Below are 6,651 nucleotides of genomic sequence, written 5' to 3'. Positions count from 1 at the left end.
TAGGCGATCACTACCAGATTCCGATGTTCATCGCACGATGTATTGATTTAAAGCGGCAGACATAAAAATGTTAAAATTAGGATAGAATATATATACTTTGTAATTTAAATGGAATTGAAGACGAATGTCACTTTCTTCTCATCTGTCCATCGTATAATGCAATACGTTGTAAATATATTAAAGGTATTACTATGTCCATCCAAGTATTACAAAATTCTCTGCTCTTATAAGCAGTAAAAATTAAAATATATTACAAAATCTTGCCATGTTAATTCACAATGCAATGTTGTATAGAACCAATGTTTTATCAATGTAGTGTAAATATATTTATTTATGTAATTCCCCATCATATGTGTATATGTACTATAGGCCTATGGCCTCTTCGGTACGAAATAAAGATTGATCTTAGAACATATTATCACCGACTGCGACTAAATGAAAGGTTCAAAACAATATCCCAACAGCAGCAGTTCTAGAAACGGCCACGAACATATGTCTGATTACCGGTGCTGTTGACCCCAGATGACGCCGCCTCCTAGGGAGATATACACTAGTATATCACACTTCTTATCTAAAGAGCGGCGGGACGCCAGCTTCTATACAATAATTAATAGCATCACCAACAGGCGTACTTTAAAAGTAGCGTCACAACTCAAGCATATGTCAGCCCAGCATGCTAGCTTGTAATTATAACATCAATAAACAATAGCCATTTGGCATTCATTCTCAAAATAACCGACTCGATGTCACGTGACCTTTGACGACTAGGCGTCAGTCTAAGTAACATTTCCGGGTGTTTTATTGACAAAGTAACCAAACCTAGTCCCCACTCCTTCAAAGCGACCCCTAGAGAGATATCTTCTGAGCAAATATGGCAGTTTTTAAGGAGTGTCTGTTAAACAACACTGCCGAAGTTGATGGAAAGCTAATGTGAAACATATTACTGAATGTCAATGGGGATTAATTTAGAACAAAATTCTAAATTTTCCTTAGGAAGAATGACCACATTTCGCTGTGTACGATTCGCTTGCTATTTGTGATTACACGGTATTTCGAACCATTGATCACTCAGAATTCTGTCAACACTACAATCTCAGATTGTGACGTCACAATGCCCACGCTACCCACTCGTATCGATCGGCGTAAAGGATTTCAACAACCCGTCTTTGCTGTAGTTCCCCACCACGGCATGGGATGTAATTATATTTCCATTAGCAGCATTTTCGTAGTAGAACACCGCCTCGATCTAAGGTGCTTTAGCGCTTTCGTCACACCGACGTCACAGCGTTATGCATATGTATCGATTGCTGTGACGTCACGCGACCTCATGAATAATAAACAGGCACCTGCCATATTGGTCTTGGAGTCGTGTGCCATATTTCTCGTTCAAAACATGCCTGTTTCAAACTGAATAGGATATTACCCGTTTCCCTTTTTCTTTTAAGAATGTGGAACTGAAGCCATGAAAGAAGTCAGCCGTCTGTTGTTCCTGGCGGCTTTGGCCGTTTTGGGACAGAGAACCAGCTTTGGGTTGGGTGCTCCGATACAAAGCCCATTTCCTTTAGGCACCATAGGTAAGTTAAAGAACATATGAACGACAATATGATGTTATCACACGGGTGCTGCTTGTCGTATTTCAGGTGTTTCGTGGATTACTGTTCGGATATACTTGAATGAAGAAAAATTCCACTGACTGTATCAACGTTTGTGATTCCAGCCGTGTGTTATGAGTCCATATCGTAGTGCTAGCTGTCATCGACAATCGGAGTCTATGGCAACGAGATGATGCCATGTAATTTCAAATGTCAGTTGTCGTTATTGTCAGTATGATTGTGTTTTGACATCGTTCTTGAGGCCCGGTAATAATATGTGGGTTTTATTATGTTTAATATGGGTGTTGTTAAATTTATACCCCGTGTGTATTCTGTACTGTCAGTAAATGGTTAGACGTACATCGACGCCATTGTCAAGTATTTCCTATGTTTGTCAATGTGAGGTTGGTTGTCCTAATTTCATACTCACTTGCTACCCACCCTTGACCTTTGTCCCCACCCTGAATGGTTGTGTGTAACAGCGTTTGTTGATATCAGTGATGCTGAAATGCGGAACTCGTGTATGTCATATGTCACAGTACTTTGCTAACTCCAGAACAGAGCCCAGAGCCCATATGTTCAATAAAATTCAGTTAAATATACAGGTTATATAGCAGTGTAATTTGAACATATTTATGATAGGGTTGAATTAGATGAATACTGAAATCTCTGACCTACATAATGTGAGGAATTTGATTATCATGACCATGCCTACAATGGGATGTGTTAATTGTTCTCAAATGGTTGTTAGAATATTCCTGTGTTCTTTTGATTTCTGTTATTCAGAGTCTATGTATGTTGATTAGAAATATCAAAATATGTATGTAAGTAACACTGTCATTCAGAATCACAAACTTGAGTACATCATATATACACATGTATAGTGTTTTACTATTGGTAAATGTTTATTACATATGTTATATTAAGACAACTCTTCATCGCAGATCTTCACGGGGTACCTCCTTGTAAACTCTTGCCCATTCATGAATCCTGCAGCAATTTACCAGAATATTCCTTCTTCTTCATCTAGATGAAAATCATCCTTTCATCTAGACACCTACCGACCCATTAATCTAAAGACGCACCCACCCATTAATCTAAAGGACTACCTTAATCCTTTCATCAAGACCCCTAGTCATCCATTAATCTAAAAGCTCACCCATCCATCCATTCAGACAGACACCTACCCACTTCTTAATCTACAGACCAACCCACCCACTCTTCCATTCATTCAGATTCCTACCCACTCTTAAATCTAGAGACTCACCCATCCATCCATGCATCTCGACAGCTACCCACTCATTCATCCAGAGACTCACCCACCCACCCACTCTTCCATTCATTCAGATTCCTACCCACTCTTTAATCTAGAGACTCACCCATCCATCCATGCATCTCGACAGCTACCCACTCATTCATCCAGAGACTCACCCACCCACCCACTCTTCCATTCATTCAGATTCCTACCCACTCTTAAATCTAGAGACTCACCCATCCATCCATGCATCTCGACAGCTACCCACTCATTCATCTGGAGACTCACCCACACTACCACTCTTCCATTCATTCAGATTCCTACCCACTCTTAAATCTAGAGACTCACCCATCCATCCATGCATCTCGACAGCTACCCACTCATTCATCCAGAGACTCACCCACCCACCCACTCTTCCATTCATTCAGATTCCTACTCACTCTTAAATCTAGAGACTCACCCATCCATCCATCCATCCATCCATGCATCTCGACAGCTACCCACTCATTCATCCAGAGACTCAACCACCAACCCACCCTTCCATTCATCCAGACTCCTACCCACTCTTTAATCTGGAGACTCACCCATCAATCCATCCATCATCCATCCAGACACCCATCCATCCAGACACCAATCCATCCAGATACCTACCCACCATTCCATTCATCTGGAGACTCACCATCCATCCATCCATCCATGCATCTCGACAGCTACCCACACTCATTCATCCAGAGACTCCACCCACCCACCCACCCACCCTTCCATTCATCCAGACTCCTACCCTTTTAATCTAGAGACTCACCCATCAATCCATCCATCATCCATCCAGACACCCATCCAGCCAGACACCAATCCATCCAGATACCTACCCACTCATTCATCTGGAGACTCACCATCCATCCATCCATCCATGCATCTAGACAGCTACCCACCCATTCATCTAGAGACTCACCCATCGATCCATCCAGACACCTACCCACTCATTCATCTAGAGACTCACCCATCCATCCAGACACTTACCCACTCATTCATCTAGAGACTCCCCCATCCATCCATTCATCCGGACACCTACCCACCCATTCATCTAGAGACTCACCCACCCACCCATCCATCCATCAGATACCTACCCAATCACTGACCTGGAGACTCACCCACCCATTTTTCCAGACAGACACCTACTCACTTATTCATCTAGAGCCTCACCCACCCATCCATCCATCCATCCATCCATCTATTCATCCATTCAGATACCTACCCACTCTTTCATCTAGAGACTCACCCATTCATCCAGATACCTACCCACCCATTCATCTAGAGTCTCACCCACTCATCCATCCATCCATCCATTCATCCATTCAGATACCTACCCACTCATTCATCTGGAGACTCACCCACCCATTCATCCATTCAGATACCTACCCACTTATTCATCTACAGCCTCACCCATCCATCCATCCATCCAGATACCTACCCACCCATTCATCTAGACTCACCCATTCATCCAGATACCTATCCACTCGTTCATCTGGAGACTCACCCATCCATTCTTCCAGACAGACACTTACCCACTCATTCATCTAGAGCCTCACCCACCCATCCATCCATCCATCCATCCAGATACCTAACCACTCATTCATCTAGAGCCTCACCCATTCATCTATCCATCCACCCATCCAGACACCTACCCACTCATTCATCTAGAGCCTCACCCACCCATCCATCCATCCATCCATCCAGATACCTAACCACTCATTCATCTAGAGCCTCACCCATCCATCCATCCATCCACCCACCCATCCACCCACCCATCCATCCATTCATCCATCTAGATACCTACCCACTCATTCATCTAGAGCCTCACCCATCCATCCAGATACCTACCCACTCATTCATCTAGAGCCTCCCCATTTCTGGTGTCCCCCGACGTGATATTGCTGGAATATTGCTAAAAGCGGCGTAAAACCAAACTCAGTCAGTCAGTCAGTCTAGAGCCTCACCCATCCATCCAGATACCTACTCACTCATTCATCTAGAGACTCACCCATCCATCCAGACACCTGCCCCCTCTTTAATCTAGAGACTCACCCATCAATCCAGATACCTTCCCATTCATTCATCTAGAGACTCACCCATCCATTCTTCTAGACAGACATCACCCATCTATTCATCCAGACACCTACCCACCAATTATTATAGAAACCAACCCTTTCATTCAGACTCTGACCCATGCAATTATCTAGACACCCCATAGTCCATTTATCAAGACACCCACCTATCCATTCATCCCCAAATCTATTTATTAAAGAACCAATTCCATCCTAGTACTTACCCATGTAGTCATCTAGAGACACCTACCGACCAGTTCATCAGACACCTTCTCCCCCATTTATCTTGTCCCCCACTCCTGTTCATCCACCATCTAATCCACCAATCAGCCATTTCAACAATGCACTCAAGAGCCAGTTCACCATCACCCATTTATCCTGTCACCCATCCAATAACACTCCCACCCACCCTATCATCCTTACACTTAACATTCCATTTTTTTTCACCCTCACCCATCCATTCATCTATAGATGCGTTCATCTGGAGGTTCCACAATCTAATTATGCAGGCACAGATCAACCCTCTTTCACAACTATTATTCCCATGATTTGTTCGTTCGTCTGTTCATCCATTGTGTTTTAACCAGAGTGACACTCACATATTCATTCACTGTATTTAGGCCAAAAAATATATATGTCCGTTTCCTATTACATGCTTTTTAAAAATAGGGTAGGTGGGTCGGTTTTATCTTTTTATTATACTTTTTTTATTATTTTATAGTAGCATGAAGTGGGCACCTGAGGTCTTCAAGAGTACCATATCATGGAGTGACAGTGCCTTATGATGAAACACTGAAAGATTTCTATATCAAATCATTATGTATGTTATTTATTTGCAGATTTGGTCAGTGAGGACCCATTATGCCAATTCAAAGCAATCCATTTTAGCCCTACGTACCCTGAAAAACATGAAATATCATACTCGATTTGGATGAAAATGATGAGTTGAAATGCTCTCCAGTCATGATATTGACTTGGTTAAAAAAAGATTTAGGGTCGGGGGGGTTAGGATAGGGTCGGTCGGGTTACCGGAAACAGACATATATTTTTTTTTTGCCTTAAGTTTAATTAACTCATTCATTCATCCAAAGTCCCAATTTGTCAAGACTCTCACCTTTTCATTCATCTCAACCCTGCCCACACCAATTCCTTCACAAGAAGCAATAAGATAGCATTTCATCTGAAAATGTCTCTACCCTTCAATACATCCCGCTATCCATTTATATTCAAATACTTGCCGTCCTTTCATGCAAACTATCTACCTACTCACCCACACACTCACCTGTGCTATCCTCCACACTTTCCCAACCCTTAAGCCAAAAACATCCACTTATTTTCACAAGAATACCTAACCAATCTTTCATCCAAATGCCAACCCTTTTAACCAAACACTTAAACATTCATCTTGATACAAACAAACCCTTTGATATACCCATCTCTTCTTTCAAACGTCTGTCTGTCATTATATCTCAAGTTCAACCAACCCTTTTGTCCTTCTGAAGAAACATACATAACAATATTCAAACCCCAACCCACTAATCTTTCCATAACATCCACACGCCAATTTATCCAGAGACTTACCCAATCATCTGTTCCTTTGACAAAAACACCAACCCCTTCATCCACACATCAACCCTACCAATTGTTCTTCTTAACAACTACACATTCTCTTCATCCAAGCACCAACCCACCCATCAGC

The 6,651-nt window shown here is 42.3% G+C and overlaps 1 protein-coding gene across 2 annotated transcripts in view; it reads left to right on the top strand.

The window, feature by feature from the left end:
* Nucleotides 1-1,341: 1,341 nt before the first annotated feature.
* LOC124276686 (receptor-type tyrosine-protein phosphatase N2-like) overlaps nucleotides 1,342-6,651 on the top strand; it is a 268,868-nt gene continuing 263,558 nt past the window's right edge. For both annotated transcript variants that reach the window (XM_046712328.1, XM_046712327.1), the window contains exon 1: nucleotides 1,342-1,574. The gene's annotated coding sequence lies outside the window, so the exon portion shown is untranslated. The remainder of the gene's footprint in view (nucleotides 1,575-6,651) is intronic.

The sequence above is a fragment of the Haliotis rubra genome, unplaced genomic scaffold (genome assembly GCF_003918875.1).
Source record: "Haliotis rubra isolate DU_JTF1 unplaced genomic scaffold, ASM391887v1 Scf211, whole genome shotgun sequence".
NCBI lineage: Eukaryota > Metazoa > Mollusca > Gastropoda > Lepetellida > Haliotidae > Haliotis > Haliotis rubra.
The sequence above is the reverse complement of the archived record's forward strand: the minus strand, read 5'-3'. Positions and strand labels throughout refer to the sequence as shown.